Raw genomic sequence first — 19,589 nt, 5'->3', positions numbered from 1 at the left:
GTAGGGAAAATTAGGGAAACTGGGCCTCAGAAAGGACGCCAGCTGTCCTCAGCGTCACCCAGCGAGGCAGGGGTAGAGGGGGAAGAACACAGCTGTCCTGATTTCCAGACCAGCCTTGTTCTACTTTGCCAGTGAAATCATCTAGGGAGATTTGAAAACTCCCAACACCCAGGCCCTTCCCCAGGCCAATGAAATCGGAGTCTCTTAGGGGCAGCAGCATTGGGATTTTGTCAACCATCAGATCATATCACTGGGCAGTCAGTGTCGCTCTGCTGTTGCCAGTCTCCAGCCTGCTCCCCGACTGGCCTTATCCATTGACTGCAAAGTTCTCGACGGTGCTTGAAAACACTGCCTTAGGAGAAGCAACTCGGGACTCCCCTGGCGGTCCCGAGGTTAAGGCTCCGCGCTTCCAATTCAGGGGGCGCAGGTTCAATCCTTGGTCAGGATCTAAGACCACACGTGCCACGCTGTGCGGCCAAAAAAAAAAACAAGAAAAAAGAAAAAGTAACTTACGAAACTTCTCCCTCCAATTTTGTCTACACCATTCGCTCTCGTGACAGACTGCCTCTTCATAGATAGTTCCAGAGTCAAATCTAAATGATCAGAAGTTCTCAACTAGTGGAGAACATTCAACTTCCCTTTTTCTGGGCAACCTTTGCTGAGTTACCCACACGTAAAAGAAGGAACTTTGAAACCCTCTGATCCTTTGGGGAACTGAAGCCCTATGAACATCTGTGCTCTGAAAAGTTGTGTGTAGCTACTTTGGATCATTTTAAGAAGAGTCTCCACTTTCCTTCACCCTAATTTACACAAAGTGCTTCAGTGGTGCTATAGACTGAGTTTGTGTCCCCACCCCAAATTCAGATGTTGAAATCCTAACCCCCGCAACGTGATGGTATTTGAAAGTGAGACCTTTGGGAGGTGATTAGTTCATACAGGTGGAGCCCTCACAAGTGAATTTGCGCCCCTATAAAAGAGACCTCAGGGAGCTCCCTCACCCCTTTAGTCACGTGAGGACACAGCGAGAAGACGGCCATCTGTGACCCAGGAAGCAGGTCCTCACCAGACACTGAATCTGCCTTGATCTTGGACCTCCCAGCCTGGGAGCTATGAGAAATAAACTTCCATTGTTTATAAGCCACCCAGTCTCTGGTAGTTTGTTACAGCAGCCCAAGTGGGCCAAGATGATGGGTCTACAAAAGACAGCAAGCAACCACAATGCCCCCCCAAAACCACAGGCTCTGTGTCAAGTACTCAATGGAAATATAAAATAGCAGAGGCTTCGGATGATCAAAGGAAACTCGCTGCCAGGAAGGCAATGGTGCGGTGGGGCAGGGAGAGCTGAAAGGTCGAGGTCTTGATTCTGGTTGTGCAACTCCCCGCCTCTATGGCCCTGGGCTCTGCCTCAGCACACAGACGCCCACTCTCCACCAGGGGCTGCCTGGGGTGCTTGGGGGGAGGGGTGCGATTGTCCCCACGTGCAACAGCTCCGCGGGCTATAGGCGGCTCCATGATGGTGCATGAGGCTCCACCCGCCAGAACATTTGCAAACACCGTGCACGCGCCTGCTTTCTGCTGAAGGAGCAGAGGAGGCCTCGGGCCCGGCTTGTATATGGAAAGCCCAGCGGGGATCCAGGTTGCACCTGAAAGTGGTTTGAAGACAGACAGCATCCTCCATATTCATGCATGGAGTAAGCGGGGGAAGGATTCTCCCCCCGCCGGGCTCCGAGCTGCCTGCCTGCCTCTGAAGTCCAGCCACGCCCTCACCTTCCAGGCTTGCTGTGTCCATCAGGCCCTCACGTTCCTGTCTAGGACGGTTTCCCCCAGGTGCCTGCCAAGGAGCGTGTGGCCCAGCCCGGGACGTGGTGGAGACTCAGGGCGAGTTGGTCAAACAGAATCAGTTCTTGTGGATGCAGACCAGCTCCTCCTTTGCACCCGGCAGCCCACGCCCCTCTCACTTCTTGCCAGGTCATCAGCAAAGGATGCTGTGAGCGCTGAGCCCGGTTGCTGTTCAAGCCGGGACGGGCAGGTCAGAGGCAGACTGGGACAAACAGCGTCCCCTCGGCCCATTGGGTCTAAAGGGAGATGGAAGCTCGGAGGATTGGGAAGGGTTAACGGAACATTCTAGGTCTGTTTGAACATTTGCAGCAGGCTGGAACTGAAGAAATAAAGAAGGAGGGGCATTCTATCCCAGTCTCATACAAAGGCAGTGCGAACCGTCCTCAGCTGCTACTGGACCCATTAAAAGCCTAATTTCCATTCACCTACAACTTTATTAGGCTGCTCCGAACTATTCATCAGAATAACCTGTCTTGAAAAGGGTGTATAGTAGCTTTTATTAAAATGTCTTCTCCGTGGCTCACGCATTAGATTTTATGGTGCCGCACACAGATCCACCTTTACAATGTGAAAGAGCCCTCTCACTGTTGCTGGGACCCACAGAGATTACGGGCGAGACCCTGGGAGACAAGATGTCCAAGCCACCCATCCCCATACATGGGCCTCAGTGTCTGGAGCGGGTCCCTGCCGTGTCTCTGGGAGTTTGGGTAAAAGTTCCCATCCCAGAGCTGCCAGCTGACTCTCATACAGTGCCACACCCACCCCGCCCCCAACTCCCAGCTGCCCTGCCCTTCAGTCACACGCTGGAGCCAATGTGATTCTTGGAAACTGGTCCCTGGGTAGAGCCTGGAGAGTCTGGATAAGGCGTGGCCAGTCCTCTAAAAGACTGCGACCGGCAGTCCTGGGAGCACAGGGCTTGGCAGGTTGTGAAAAATGCGGAAGGGAAGGGACTAGACGGATTGAGGGGTCAGAGGTGGAATGCCAGTGCGTCCAGCACCCCGCAGCAGAGAAGGGAGAGGTATCCCTGGCACACCCGTGAGTTTGCAGTCTCTCTGCCTCTGAAAAAAAGCCCCGTGAGGACCAGTGGGAGCAGGTGGAAATCAGGGTCAGCTCTGCAGCTTTGCTGCCGAGTGACGATGGAGCAAATTACTCAGCCTCTCCCAGCCTCAGTCGCCTCACCTGTAAAATGGGGCTCACGCCCCCATGCTGCTGGGTCGTTGGCAGGATTAAGGCAGATGGATCTCAAAAAGCATGTAGGGACTTCCCTCGTGGCGCAGTGGTTAAGAATCCGCCTGCCAATGCAGGGGACACGGGTTCAAGCCCTGGTCTGGGAAGATCCCACATGCCGCGGAGCAACTAGGCCCATGAGCCACAACTACTGAGCCTGCACGTCTGGAGCCTGTGCTCTGCAACAAGAGAGGTCTCGATAGTGAGAGGCCCGCGCACCGCGATGAAGAGTGGCCCCCGCTCGCCGCAACTAGAGAAAGCCCGCGCACAGAAACGAAGACCCAACACAGCAGAAATAAATAAATAAATTTTTTTTTTAAAAAAAAGAGTAGTCCCCGCTCGCCGCAACTAGAGAAAGCCTGCGCACAGCAACGAAGACCCAACACAGCCAAAAATAAATAAATAAATACATACAATTTATTAAAAAAAAAAAAAAATTTAGCGACGGGCCTGGGACATAGCCAGCCCCATGCTCAACTGGGATTTGTTGACAAATGTATGTGGTGTTTGAAAAAGAGAGATTGGTCCAGGGCGACCTGAAGGTTTGGCTTGAGACACAGGAGAGATGGACTTGCCACCAACTGAGATGGGAAGGCAGGGAGGAGCAGGTCGCAGGGGGCCAAAGCTGAAAGCTGGCCAGGGGTTCACCCTGATCCTGTTGAGAGCCCATTTCAGGACAGGACGAAGGGTGGAGAGCGGGGAAGTGGGAGTTCCAAGGGCCACCCCAATGCTCGCGGCCCACCACCCATCTGTCTTCCAAGCACTTGTCTTCAGGAAGGGCTGCCCAGCGGAGCCCCCACCAGAAGGCCAAGGCCACCCACTCCTGCAAAGGCCCATGCCCATCAGCACATTTCTCAAGGGAGAGAGAAAAGCACCTTCAGGGAGACGATCGCCGAGACTCCTTCTCACTGCCAGCAGATACCACAGCCCGAACTTCTGACACTGCAAGAGTCCCCTAAAAGGAACAGTTGACACCTGGTCCTGCATCCCACCTTCCCCTCAATGGGGCCCCCTCTCTTCTGACTCAGCCCCTCTCATCCCTGAGCCTGCTTGGTCATTCTGCATGAAGGTGCAGCTCTCCTGGTAGAGAACCAGAATTCCTCTCGCTTCAGAAGTAAAATGTATACGTCTGCCGGTGGCCTCACATCTCTCCCTCTCCTTTCTCAGCATGAGGCTCGGGCTCTTTATATTTATCAAAAAGGCCTCACATAATGAGCTCAGCTCTTACTCTGCAGCCAGGGCTGTCAGCTCACTTTTTAAGAACCCCGCACCCTGGCCGAGGACCCTTAGATCTTGTCATCCTGAGGCTGGGGATGAATCACCTGTGAGTTAGACATGGGGCTGAGCCAGCCCACCCTCCCCTTCTTGGGGACCAATCAGGTGCAAGGCGGCTGGGCTGGGGGCTTTCATAGATGCCATCTCACATAATCCTCTTGGCAACACTGGAAGGAAGATGCCTGCCTGCCCATTCCGCAGATGTGAAAACTGAGGTACCATGAAGTTTAGTATCTCTTCCGAGGTCCTTGGCAGGTGTCTAGTAAAGAATCAACCTCATCCAAAGAGACGTCTGGCCTTTGCTCTCAGCTCCTAGAAGGTGATCTCTAAACCCTCAGAATGTCCTGCCCAATAAGGGTGTCTTTGTTTACCTGGGGGCCTCGGACCATGTCAGAAAGTCTAACATGATTTAGGATGGGGGCTTTGAGGCATATGCAATATAAGCTTGACCTCCAGAAGGGCTGGCAAACAAGGTCAGCCGCATAAGAGGTCAACCACATGTGGCTATGTGATGGAGCGCCAGTAAAGACTCTGGGCACCAAGCTCAGGTGAGTGTCCCTGGTGGGCTGTATCCATGCGTGTGGTCACTTGTCACTGCTGGGAGATATCACACTGTCTATGACTCTATTGGAATGGGACATCCACACATCCTCCTGGACTCAGCCCCGAACATCTCTGCCCTTGGCTATATCCTTTGCTGTAATAAACCATAACTGTGAGCACGACAGCTCTCAGTGAGTTCTGTGAGTCCTTCTGGCAAATTATCAAACCGGAGAGTGGCCTTGGGGATCCTCAAATCTGCAAATGTTGTCAGAAATGAGAGTGGTCTTGGAGACCCCTGCACTCTGCCATGGGGTCAGAGGTGAGGACTTGTGACCTGGTCCCTAATGAGTCTCCTGCACTGGAAGAGAATACATGTCTATTGTTTTAAGCCAACAGAATCTCAGGGCCAGGACCCCAGCAGCTCTGCAGCTCTGCAGCTCACCAGCTGGGAGTTTGTGGTAATTTTATGGCCACCCTAGGAAACAAATACAAGCCCTCTCCCTTCTAGTGGATTCTGCCATAGCCGCTCTCCCTGCCCCAAAGGGTTCAGTCCTTCTCAGGCCAACAGCAGCTCCCCTTCATTTGATCAATGACCGTGGTGGCCATGAGAATGTGCCCGGAAGCCCCTAACAGCCGCAATGCTCTGAACCCCACAGCTGCATTTGCCCAGGCCTCCCTTCCCACAGACGGCTCCCAGCCACCACTGTCTGCAGCAGACCCATTCCTGGAGCAACCCTGAAGCCGACAGCCAACTTTGGCTCAAGGATTCCTTAAGACCCTCAATGAAACTTCCTGAGGCTGCACACCAGTTGAGCACAGTTCCCTGCAAACCTCCCTCCCCCTCCCCTTCCCTTGGGGTCAGATTGCACAGATCCCAGCCTTTGCAGCTCCCTCCCCAGTTCCTCTCATCTGAGCTGCATTAGTCTCCTGGGGCTGCCATAATGAATCATTACAAACTATGGCTTAAAACTACAGGAATTTTTTTTTTTTGGCTGTGCCACGTCTTAGTTGCAGCATGCTGGATCTTTAGTTGTGGCATGCGAACTCTTAGTTGCGGCATGTGGGGCCTAGTTCCCCGACTAGATCAGAAATTGAACCCGGGACCTCTGCTTTGGAAGCACAGAGTCTTAGCCAGTGGACCACCAGGGGAGTCCCTACAGGAACATATTGTCTCACAGATCATGAGACCAGAGTCCAAGGTCAGGGTCTTGGAGGCTCTGAGGCGGAAGCTATCCCATTCCTCACTCCTCACTTCTGGTGACTGCCAGCAATCCCTGGTGCTCCTTGGCTTGTAGACAGGTCACTCCAATCCCTCCTCCATTGTCACATGACCTTCTCTGCTGTGTTTCTCTGTATCATCTTCTCTTCTTCTAAGGACACCAGTCATTCGATTTGGGATGATTTCACCTTGAGGCTGCACAGACCCTATTTCCAAATGTCACATTCTGAGGTCTGGGTGGACATGAATTTTTTAGGGGTAGGGGACATTATTCAACCCACTACCCAGACATTTCCTAATAAAACCGGATCTTGGCATTTGGTTGCCAGTGGACCTGCACTTACACACCCTCTGTGGGCCGGACACCGTGCTAGGTGCTGGAACTACAAATGTGGACCGTGCAGATGTGGCCCCTGGCCTTACAGGACAGAAGATTTGGGAATGGGGCAGGTGGGGAGGATCAGGTTGGGAATGGAGGTGTATTGGGCACTGGGACACCCACCTCCACCCTGCTTCCCTGCCTCCCAGGTAGAGGCTCTGGTCCAGAGGGAGAAAGACCCGGTTCTGCAGTGGCCTTGGCTTCCAGGGTGTACGTGCTTGGGAGGCTGTCGTGTGCATGAAAATACCAGGGAGGCTCTTCCTTTCTCTGACTCTCCGGCACCCAAAATAAATGAAAAAGAGACATTCCTGGCAGGGTCTGCAGAGGAACTCCACGGCAGGAATGAAAACTGGCTGCAGCATCCAAGAAATCCTCGAACAGAAAGGGATTTCTAGGACAGCACGCCTCTAGGAACAGAAATGTCAGTAGTAGCTGGGGTGGGGGTGAGCCTGCCGCCGAGCCTGTCTGCACGTGTCTGCAGATGTGCCCGCCGTATGCACACCTGCACAGGTGTAAGCGTGTGGGCGAGTGTGGGGGGCCCAGCTGAGAGCACAGCAGAGGCTTTTTCTGCTGTTTGCCCATCTGCCATCCTCTCCCATCACCCCCAAGCCCACTGACCAGCTGGGGTCACCTTGTCCCATTACATCTCCACAAAATTGGCCTTGGCCCCTGTCCAGGGTCTGGGAGAGACGCCAGCCTCCGGCCGCTCCCTGGGGATCCTCTGCAGGTTGACATGGCTCCAGTCCCACCTGGTGCCGGGTTCCGGCTTTCTCTGAATCCTCCACCTGCCCTGTGCCAGCCGTCCCTTCTCCTCCAGGCGTCACATTCACACAGCTTCAGGGAGTCACTACCGTGGGGGGCTTTTTCCAGCCTCCATCTCAGCCTCCGACATCTTTAAATTGAAACAAAGCAACCCTGGCCCAAGAAGTGCCATGGCCAATCCTCCTCTGGGGTTTTTCCTGGCCAGGGGCCCTCACCTCCCATCCAGAACTCACCAAGGCTGCTCTTTCCATCAGAATGGCCCACAAGGGGTTTGTGAAAACAAAGATGGTCCCTCCCCCATCCCCAGCCCTTTGCCCCTCCAATCCCCCACCCCAACCCTAAGCGGAATCTGCCTGATCTACAAGCTTGGTGAACCACTTGGGTGGGAAACGTGCCCCCCTCCCAGCCCAGCTCTGGGGGGCCCTCCCAGCCCTCTTTCAGGCACCTCCTCCTTTGGTCCTTCTAGAAACAACCTGGAGCCACCTGCTGGTGTTTGCCCCAAACTTGCGCTGCAGTGGTGGGAATCCAGGAATGTGTGTGCCGGGCGACCTGATCTGAAATCCGTCTTACAGAGGGGAAACTGAGGCCAGAGAGAGAACAAGTTTGCCTAAGCCATGCCATGAGTCAGTGTCTCCCCAAGGGAATGGGGAGCCCAGGTCTCCTGACTTAGCTTGAGGGCTTCATCCCAGCCCGTGGGGCCAGCAGGTGCTCCCAGGCACAGAGCCATGACGGTGGCAGGGGGATGGGGGTCCTTAAACACCCAGAATCCTCTAAGAACATCTCTCTTAGTGAGCAGCTTTTCTTGCCTGGATGCCTCCTCTGCCCCCACACTCCCCTCTCAGCAGGGGTGGGGACTGTGATGTGGATAGAGCTTAGTACCTTCCTGTCCTGTTGTGTGCCCCTAAAATCCATATGCTGAAGCCCTGACCCACAACATGACTGTATTGAGAGATAGGGCCTTTAAGGCGGTAATTAAGGTTAAATGAGGTCAGAGGGCGGGGCCCTGATCTGGCAGCATTAGTGCCCTTATAAGAAGTGACACCAGAGAGCTCTCTCTCCCTAAATGCATGCACAGAGGAAAGGCCATGTGAGGCCACAGTGAGGAGAAAAGGCAGCCATCTGCAAACCAGGAAGAGAGCCCTCACCAGAAACCAAATCTGCTGGCACCTTGACCTTGGACTTCTAGCCTCCAGAACTGTGAGAAATAAATGTCTGTTGTTTAAGCCACTCAATCATAGGTATTTTGTTATGGCAGTCCTAGCAGACTAAGACAAGAATGGAAATATTTACAAATTAAATGAAACAAACTCTGAAAGTTGCTTCAGAATAACACAGAAGAGAAAGTGAGCAGGGGGTAGAAATGAAACAAAATTGGCTACAAGCTAATAATTGTTGAAGTTGGGCAATGGGTTTGTTGGGGGGTGGTTGTCATTTTTTTCTACTTTTATGTGTTTGAAATATTCTCTAATAAAATGTATGTAAAAATAGTATAGTGGAGTGGGTCATAAGATCAATGCAGTGGGTCACAACTAGCATTTTTTAAAAAAAGATAGAGGGACTTCCCTGGTGGTACAGTGGTTAAGAATCCACCTGCCAATGCAGGAGACACAGGTTGGATCCCTGGTCCGGGAAGATCCCACATGCCGCAGAGCAACTAAACCCATGCACCGCAACTACTGAGCCTGCACACCACAACTACTGAAGCCCGTGCACCTAGAGCCCGTGCTCCACAACAAGGGAAGCCACCGCAATGAGAAACACAGGCACCACAACAGAGTAGCCCCTGCTCGCCGCAACTAGAGAAAGACCGCACGCGGCAACGAAGACCCAACGCAGCCAAAAATAAATAAATAAAATAAACAAATCTATTTATAAAATAAAAATAAGATAGATTAAAATAGAACAGGCTAGGGCTTCCCTGGTGGCGCAGTGCTTGAGAGTCCGCCTGCCGATGCAGGAGACGCGGGTTCGTGCCCCGTTTCGGGAGGATCCCACATGCCGCGGAGCGGCTGGGCCCGTGAGCCATGGCCGCTGAGCCTGCGCGTCCGGAGCCTGTGCTCCGCAAATGGGAGAGGCCACAACAGTGCGAGGCCCGCATAACGCAAGGAAAAAAAAAAAAAAAAAAAAAAAAAATAGAACAGGCTAGAACATACCAGAATGTAACACATATAATAATGTAATACTTAGTGAAAATTTTTTTCAGGGGTATGTGTGTGGTGTCCTGGCTCTGAATGTAAAATGTACTTCTTACTGTGGATCATGATCAGAAGAACTGGAAAGTCATTTCTTGTAGTTGACTTGACCGTGGCCTCCACAGTCAGATTGCCTTGGTTCTGGTTCTGCCACTTACTGACTGTGTGACCTTGAGCAGGTTGCTAAACATTTCTGTGCCTCAGTAGAGCTGATAATACTGCCCCACCATAGGACTGATGCGAGGATTAAGTGAATTAATGGATGTAAAGTGCTTCTAGCAATTCTCTTAACACATTGTAAGTGCTCAGTAAATAGTAACTATTATTATAGTGTTGGGAATTTGTTGGCCTGTAAAGGGAGCATGTGGGTTTCATAGGAAAAGAAAGGCAATGGTTAGCCGTGAAGTAAATCACTCTCTAAGAGTGGATTCCAGCCACTGTGGCACTTCATTCATTCATGAATATTCATTCATCCATCATTCATTCATTCAGTGACTATTATGGAATGCCCACTATACACCTCATTTTATTGCATTTTGCAGATACTGCATTTTTTACAAATTGAAGATTTGCGGCAACCCTGAGTCAAACAAATCTATCGGCTCCATTCTTCCAACAGCGTTTGCTCATTTCATGTCTGTCTCACATTTTGGTAATTCTTGCAATATTTCAAACTTTTTCATTTTTATATTTGTTATGGTGATTTGTGATCAGCGATCTTTGATTTTACTACTATGACTCGCTTGAAGGCTCAGATGATGGTTAGTATTTTGGGGCAATAAAGTATTTTTAAATTAAGGGATTGCATTGTTTTTTTTAGACATAATGCTATTGCACATGCAATAGACAATAGTATAGCGTAAATATAGCTTTTATATGCACCGGGAAATCAAAAAATTCATGTGACTCGCTTTATTGCGATATTCACTTTATTGCAGCAATCTGGAACCAAACCCACAATATCTCTGAGGTCAGCCTGTACTAGTCCCAGGACACTGGCAGAGAGTGAGGAACAAGACAGCTATGGTCCATGCCCTTGTGGAGTTCACTCTTTACCTGGGAAGGAAAATTAAACAATTAATTGTGATAAAAATGTCATTATTGGGATGGGAAACAAAATAGGGTATGGAGGACCACAGAGGAGGGGCAGTAATCTCACAACAAATTAATGTTTAAAACTCAGCAGAGAGGAAGACCAGGGGAGGTCGGATAGAGGGAGCAGCGGGTAGCCAAGCCTGGGATGCTAAGAGACTGACAAATGACAGCAGTGTCCCCAGAGGATACCCACTGCCCACGTGTGGCTTTTTAAACTTAAATCAATGAAAATTAAACAGAGTTAAAAGTTCAGTTCCTCAGTGCTCAAAACCCATTCCACTTGTATTGAACATTTTTGTCATTTGCAGAAAGCGAGACCCCACGTTGCCCAGTCCACTGTGACAACCGCAAGCCACAAGGTGGGGCTGCTGAACACTTGAAATGTGCCACTGAGGGACTGAATTTCAATTTTTATTTTATTAAATTTCAATTAGTTAACATTTTTAAATGGATCTTTAATGCAGTCATTGGAAGACTCTTCATTATATTTGGAAGAACTCGGGTATGTGAATCTACTTTACCAACTGTACATTTTATGAAATCTAAATACAGTTTAAGTTGGAAGATGCTATAAGAGGAAAGTACACAACCAGACTGTGAAGACACAGCACAAAACCATGAAGGCTAAATGACCTCATTGATAAACTTTGCATTGATTACATGCTGGGATGATAATATTTGGGGTATATTGTGCTAAAGAAAAGATATAATTGAAATAATCTGGCCTGTTTCTTTTCATTTTCTAGTGTGGACATTAGAACATTTAAAATAACATATGTGACTTGAGTGTATTTCTAGGGCTTGGAGGGATAGGTGGTGAGCCGAGAGGTCGGCAGTAGGTATGGAAGTCTTGCTGGCTCAATACTGATGAAATAAAATTATTTTTAAGGCAGGACAAGAAAAATATTAAACATCAAATTCTCCCTCTGCCCATTTGAGCCACTGCCCCCTCCCTTTAGTGAGCATTGTGCAACTGCATTACACATTAACTAGATCCCCTTAGAAGACACAGGAATGCCTCCTCGCCAAAACAAAAAGCAATTTCCCCTGGCGCCAGCAAGGTAACTCCTTAGGAGATAACAGTCCTTTCTCGGAATGCCTACTCACCAAAAATTTTAAAAAAATAAAAAGAAGAGAAAGAAAAAAGAAATTTCTTCCTGGCACCAGCAAGGTAACTCCTTAGGAGGTAACAGTCCTTTCTCAATCCTGTAAGGGGTCACAATAACTCACTACTCACCTTGTTACACTATGTAAACTGTCACTATGTTACTTTGTCTCAAAAACTTAGATAACTGTGCCTTGATCTCTAACAGTCCTTGGAGCTTTCTGAAAGACTCTCTCCCGGGTTACAATCCTCCAGTTGGCTGGAATAAAAATTTCCATTTCTCTCTTGGGTTGACTATTGATTAATTTTTCGTTAACAACACAGAGTTTGAACATCTTCCTGGGTAATGGGGAGTCACAGCACGTGTTTGAGCAGAATAATGACACAATGAGACATGGTTGCCTCACAAGGATCCCTCTGACCGTGGATTTGGGGGGAATGAGGGCAGCGGGACACCCATTGAAAGCCATTGTCATCGAGCTCATCAGACATGACCATAGCTTGGATTAGGATGGTGGCTGCAGGGATGGAGAAAAACTGCTTGTCTCCCATTTAAGGGGGTTTTGCAGACATTTCACCCAAAACTTCTGCATTTTTTTTTCATGTTTCCTGAAGATACTTATCACCACCGAGACGTATTTTCAACAGGGAAAGGCATGATTCCCAATTTTCCCGGGATTCACATTTTCAAGGTCTCCCAGGGAACCCATCTTTCATGGAATCCTCTGAAGACTCAGTCTTTGCAAGGGGTAAACTAATTCAGACTCCAGTTTCCTCTACCAATTTCCAGGCTGACCTGCAAATTCCATCTTACTATTTCCCTTTAGTCTCTGGTTCCTTTTTGCCAAAACTTTTGCTTTTATCTCATCAGCCACCCTCAGAATGTACGGGGGACCGGAAAAGTCGCTTAGTTGGGCTCAAGGCTGTTCCAAACAAAACTGGCACCCTCGCCCTAAGGAAAATGGAAAGAACGGAGGCTGGATGGACAGCCGGCCACCTCCATTAAGAAAGCCAAGGAAGCGGGGAAAGGAGGCACTGCCAACCGGGTGGGAGGGAACCAAGGAGGGCGTAGGGTCTGCAGGTTTCAGGGAGGACCGGTTGCTGCCCAGGAGAACCCAATGCTGCTGAGCGCCAGGCGGGATGAGGGGGGAAAGCTGCGGGCACAGAGCCTGACTCTCAGGGGTGTTCTACAAGTGTTTGTTGAATAACATGGGTTTAGCCACGTGAACACTACTGATAACCTTGGGAAGAGCAGTTTCAGAGGGGATGGGGGAGGGAATTCTTGCCAGAAGTTTGGCTGGGGGTGGGAGGGTGGGGCGGGGGCAGAGCCAGAGAGAGGATGGTTGATGGAGGGATCATATCCTCTTCGGCTCTGAATCCCAGGACTTGGCATTATTGGCATTATTATCATCATCCCAACATACACGTGAGAAGACTAAGCCTCCAAGAGGTGGGACGTTTGCCTCAGGTTTCCAGAGAGGACCGAGGTTTGAGCCTGAGTGGCCACAGCCCAGCCCAGCTCCCCGACCCTCACCCTCTCCCACTCCTTCCCCGCATCCTATTTTTCTTTAATGAGCAGGCACTTTGATACTCGGGCCTTTCAAGAGCTAAACAAACCAAAGATGCAGAGTTTTGTTGTGTTTCTTAACAAAAGAACTCATTGAATAAGCAATGGGCTTTTTTGCAACTATTTTTAAAGATGGAGCTGCAGGCAAGGCTGTGAGGAAAATCACAGAGAACAATCTTCTGAAGGTCACACAGCACTTAGGGGGAAAGCCGGAGCTGGTAGGGCACCTCCTGGACCCCACAGGCTGGGACCCATCAGGAGCCAGAGGTCCTGCGTGCAGCTCCTAGAACACAGCTCCATCCCGCCATGGCCCTCTGTTCTCTGCAGTGTCCCCAGCCCGGTCCCTTTGGCCAAGGTACTTTGTGGCCTGAGACACTGCTGACCTCGGCAGCACGCTGGGCTGCACGCTCTCCAAGAGGAGATGCTGTAACTGCCCCACCCCCTCCACTGTCTCCACACATTCCTTTCTCCTCCAGGTTCCCACCTCTGGCCACACAGATGCCTCTTTATCAATCCACCCCCCACCTCTGCCCCCCATGGACGTGGCTGCACATACTGGTACCTGGTCACCACACACACATCAGATGCCCTGTCCAGACCTCTGCCCTGGTCCCTGCCCTCCTGGAGCTCCAAGGTGGGGTCAACATTCCTGGGAACAAAGGGATTTCGTACACATCTCTGCACCTAATTCCCAGACACTTCCCAGGCATTATCTCTGGGGAAACTGAGGCTCAGATACGTCAGCGGCTGCACGTGCCCTAGTGGGAGGAGGACCCGGAGCTCCTTCTGTCTCTGTGGTTCCAGCCTTCCTTACACAATGCAGGGAGCTCCCTCACCCTCCATAGATCTCTGGTTCAGGGAACTTGGAAGGTTCTGGAACTTCATGTGAGGTCGTGCCTGGGAGGTGCTGCCAATGGGATATTGAGCCATATCTAGGTGGGGAAGGTTAATTCCAGCTTTTGTGTGCCTGTAACCCTGACTCTGGGGCTCAGTTTCCTTGGCTGTAGAGTGGGTTGATAATAGTAGTAGTAGTGGTAGTAGTAGTAGCAGTTATTATATATTTTTTTTAATTTTTACTTTATATTGGAGTCTAGTTGATTTACAATGTTGTGTTGGTTTCAGGGGTACAGCAAAGTGATCCAGTTATACATATAGCAGTTACTATTTACTGGGTCCTAACCACGGAGCACGTGGCAGAGTCCTCTAGGTAGGCACCCTTGTTTCCCCCAAAGGAGACAAGGAAAGCAAGATTCAGAAGAGTAAAATGACTTGTCCAAGGTCACACACTTGCAAGGATTTGAAGCCAGGCAGCCCCACCTGGGTTATCTTGCAGGGCTGTTGGGAGGATGTGAGAATGTGGGGGAGGGACCTTGAACCCTCCACTTCTGCTCTCCGCCCAGCAGCAGGGGCCTTCCTCTCCCCCTCCTTGGAGCCCTGGTGTGCCCTGGTGTCCCCTGGTGGTCGGTCCCTGCAGCTCCACCTCCATCCTGGCCACACCTGGGACAGGTGGGCCCCTCTGAAAGCCTGAGGACCAATAGCTGGGGAGCCCACCAGGGCAGGTGGAAGCCAGCAAGCTAGGAAGTCAAATCCCAGCCCCGCTGCCTCAGCCCGGCTCTGCAAACTTGCGCAAACTACTTACGCAGGGGAAATCACTAAGTAAGTAATTTATGTTTTCTTTTTGTTACATTTCCCTCTTCTGGGAAAAGAGCAGAAAAGAGCAGGCGTCTGCGTTCCTCTGCCTCCAGGTCTTTGTATGAGACAATCCCTGCTTCCTGGCTTTTATGGCGAATGCTGAATGGGAGGGGATTTCTCTGGGCCAGGCCATTGGGGTAGATGGGGGTGGGAGAGGGTGGACGCAGCCCAGCTGTGCTGTGTTCCCAGGAATCAAGCAACGTTGCCTGTTTGGACACAAAAGCACTTCTCCCCAACAACGTAAGTTCCTGTTTAGAACCTAAGGTGGGTGGGCAGGGTTCTAACATCACCTGCTCAGACCTCCTGAAACTTACTTTGAGTTATCAGCAGCCGTCTCCCAAGCACGTCAAATAAAAATAAATCCGGAGACAGGAAGAGAGATTCTATTCAAAAGGATCGGCCAGCGGAGACAAGTAATTCAGGTAATCATTATGAGGCAAAGAAAAGGGATTTGGAGCATCTGCATCTGGCCTTGTGTTGTCATAGGCAAACGGCTGGGGGGGGGGTGAGGGCGGAGAAGGGTGGGTCTTTGCAATAAGCCATTTTCCCCGACGCAAAGTGTGGGGCAGGGGAGGGGTCCCTTTAACCACTGTCATTTCCCAGGAGCTCAAGGCTCCTGTAAAATCCAACATTGTCAAGAGTGAGGACACTATTGTCATTTGTGGGTTGAAGCTGAAGGTAGCAAGAATGTTAATTGTGTCCAAGGGGAAACAGAAGAATAAATAGATCACAGGCAATAACCTTTTTCCTAATAACTGTTAAAACCAGGCAGAAGCGCATCAGTCGTCCTGGGTAGAGCTTATGTTGATGCTTCTAATGAGGCACTGCTGGGCTATTTGCTCCTTCACCCCCTCGAGCTCAGAATCCTAGAGCATTTCCCGGGGAAGCCTCATGATTTTCTGCCAGAAGAACCGCGTGTGGTCACTAGAACTCTCGTGGTTTTGGTCTGGGCCGGAGTCAGGAAACTTGGCCTCATGCTGGCCACTGGGCAGGTTTCAGGCGTGTTCCCCAGGCAGGACATGAAGAACAGGCACCAGCCCCTGACAGCTGGTGGCTCTTTCCGTGGTTTATGGCCGGATGCTGGTCATCTACAGGACAGGAGGCCCCAAGAGGCTGGGTTCGCTTGGTTGGCGGCTGCATCCCAGCATCGGTCATTGTGCACACGTGCCAAATGGATGAAGGTGAGCCCTGACAGCAGTGGAGGGGGGGCGGGGGGTCGTGCTTAGACCACATGCGTCGTGGGGAAAGGGTGAATCCATACTATAGGGAATAAGGCTGGAGAGAGAAGTGGGAGCAGCTTGAGGGCGGAGAGTTTGGACTTGGTGTTAAAGGTTGTAGGGGGCCCTTGAGCTTTTTGAGCTGATCCCACCTGTTTGGGACCAGAAGCCTGCGGTTTCTGTTTGAGAGAAGACGCAGCACATCAGCACCTGCCACACCCGGGCTAGGAGTGGCCCGGCGCCGGTCGACACTCGTTTCGAGTCTGGGGGTGTGGTGACCAGCCAGAAACTACAGCCTGAGCTGGAGCAGTTGAGTCTAGAGGGGTGGTCAGGCCGTCCATTCCCTGCTCTGCAGCTGGTTTCTAGCGCCCCCTGCTGCCCGTTCCTGGAAGCACACCGGGGCTTCGGGGAAGAAAATGAAAAGAGAGCAATGGCTGCATCCCCCTGCGAGGTGAGCCGGGACCACTTGCTGCCACGGCCCCTACAATCCTAGCTCACCACTGACTCAGACTTTGAAATGTGCCCAGCGTGCCGGGAAAGAAGGGCGTGTGTCTGGGGTCTGCTGGCCCCCTGTGCAGGGCTTGTCGATGCTGCCTGAACGTTCTCTCAATTATTGCCTGGAAAATGCACCCATTCGTTCTTTTCATTTTGTTGGAAAAAAAAATATGTTGGAAAAAAATAGATGAAATTCACATAACATTCAATTGATCATTTTAAAGTGAGCAATTCAGTAGCATTCAATGCATTCAGAATGTTGTGCAACCACCTCTCCGTAGTTTCAAAACTTTTTTCACTGTCCCAAAGAACACCCACTACCCTTTAAACAATCTCTTCCCCTTCCTCCCTCCCCCACCCAACCCCCTGGCAGCCGCCAATCTGCTTTCTGTCTCTATGAATTTGCCTATTCTGGACACTTAATATAAATGGAATCGTAATACGTGTGTAGCCTTCTGTGGCTGGCTTCTTTCACTGAGCATAATACTTTCGAGGTCCATCCCTGTTGTAGCAGGGTTAGTACTTTATTCCTTGTTAAGGCTGAATAATATTCCATTGTGTGTATTACCACAATTTGTTCATTCATTCTTCTGTTGATGTATATGTTGGCTCTTTCCATCTTTTGGCTGTTGTGAATAGTGCTGCTATGAACATTCCTGAACGAGTACTCGAGTATCTGTGTTCAGTTCTTTTAGGTGTATACCTAGGAGTGGAATTGCTGGGTCATATCGTAATTCTGTGTTTAACTTTTTGAGGAACCGCCAAATTGTCTTCCATTTTACATTCTCACCAGCAATTTTACATTCTCACCAGCAGTGTGTGAGCGTTCCTATGTCTCCACATCCTTGCCAATACTTACTGTTTCCTGTTTCGCTTTGATTGTGTTTTGTGTTGTCTGTTATAGCCATCCTATGGGGCGTGAAGTAGAATCTAAGGGTGGTTTTGATCTGTATTTCCCTGATGACTAATGATACTGAGCATCTTTTCATGTGTTTATTGGCCATTTGTATGTCTTCTTTGGAGAAACGTCTATTCAAGTCCTTTGCTCATTTTTCATTAGGTGCTTTGTCATATAGTTGTTGAGTTGTAAGAGTTCACTCTTTATACAAATTGTGCAACACAAAGAAACTAGAGCTTGGGCAGATTAAGTCACTTGCCCAGAGTCTGGGAGCCACAGGCCAGAACTCAGATCTCCACTTCTACCCACTCCCTACCTTGGCTGCAACTAGATTATTTTTGTGGCTGGAGTTATTGGCTTGTGCTGACCTGTGGACGCCTCAGAAAAGATTTTAGGGAAGGAAAAGATGAGGAAGAACAAAGGGGGTCCCCTCTTCTGAAAGGACTTCCTAAGGCAAGAATCCTGGGAATGCCTTCTGTCCTGGAAGGGCCAGGATGTTCTGGAAACTGATTCCCAGGTAGGCTCCTCCAGCTGTCAGTGTGAGCGTGCATATGCATGTGGCGTGTGCACAGGTGTGTGCATCTGTGGGTGCCACAGCTGCCAGGACCCACGCTATCCGTGTCCCCTGTATTCTTGTGGTGCCCACAGCCTGCACTAGGAGGAAACTGCAGAAGCATGGCTGAGCGGGGCTGCCACCTGCTGGTTGCACTGAGCACTGCAGGCCTGTGGGGACCTGGCACCTGGTCTCCCGGGTCAGATACCCAGGGAAGGATCCTTCCCTCTGGCCCGAAGAAAACAAAGTCCCCTGTCACCCCTGTGCCCTTGAGGATATCCCCAGAGAACAGCTACAGGGGCCTGATAGCCTTCTTGGTACCATGAGCCCCCCTCCAGTCAGATCAAGCCATCAGAATAATGGTTATGAAAGCATAATATTAAATAATAGGATTTCAAAGGAAACCAGTTATCAAAATAGCAATTGTAATATATGTGCTAAGTGAAGTAAGATCCAAAAGCAAGTCTAACAGCAAAGGTAATTTTGAAGACATGATCAGCACAAATGACATTTTGAGAGATTCACAACTGGAGTGTGATGTGAACATATTTTTGATTGTTACTGATGGCAAAGTCACAGGAACTGCTGACAACACTGCCATTTGGGGCCACTATGGTGGAAGGAAATGTCTCGATTGGATTAAAGGTTTGTAACAATGGAGATGTCATTTCTCCCATCCAAGTTCATGAATACTCTCCATGGATCCCTTGGGGGTCGGGCACCCCAGGTTAAGAGCCCCTGGCCTGGATCCTGCCTGGTGGCCCCAGTTCCTCCTCAGCCCCTTAGCCAGGTTCCAACCCAGCTTGCTCCTTCGGTCCCTGCTGTACCCTCCACAGCCTGGCTCCCCACTACCCTCTGACCGCCCCCTCCCCAACACAGAATGAGGCATCATCCTCAGAAGACAGCCAGGGGCTTCCCACTCTGATGATGAACAAGCACCAGAGCTGGTTTCCGGAATGCCATCACACTCTGGGGCAGCTTCAGGTCCTCTGGGCAGGGAAGGACACCCCCAGACAGTGGTCCTTCTCTCCAGGATACAGGTGCAGAGGCCTCAGCATCCTGTCACCTGGACATCACCACACGGCCCAAACCAGGGCTTCCAGGCCATTTGTCCTTCTGAACAATCTAGGGAGACACTGAGTCCTTTCCTCAGCATTTTCTCTTTCCTCTCCTAAATCCTAGACATTGCCAGGCCATGCATTTGAATGGGGAGGTGGCATTTCTTCTCCTTTCCTCGATAATATTTAATGAACACCTACTATGTGCCAGGCATTATGCTAGGTGCTGGAAATAGAAATATTGGACACAGTAGGCAAAGTCCCTTCATTCCTGGAGTTTTTATTTTATGGAGGGAGGCAGAGTAAATAAATAAATTAGTAAAATTAATAGTATGTTAGCAAATGATCAGTGCTCTTGGGGGTGAGGGACGTAGGGTACGGGAGGTGGGGGGTGTCAGGGTCGGTCTCACTGAGCAGGTGACCTTGGAGCAGATGTGAAGGAGGCAAGGAGGGAGCCCCAGGCGTGTGTAGGG

Source organism: Lipotes vexillifer, unplaced genomic scaffold (assembly GCF_000442215.2).
Source record: "Lipotes vexillifer unplaced genomic scaffold, Lipotes_vexillifer_v1.1 scaffold778, whole genome shotgun sequence".
NCBI lineage: Eukaryota > Metazoa > Chordata > Mammalia > Artiodactyla > Lipotidae > Lipotes > Lipotes vexillifer.
Note: the sequence above shows the minus strand (reverse complement) of the source record.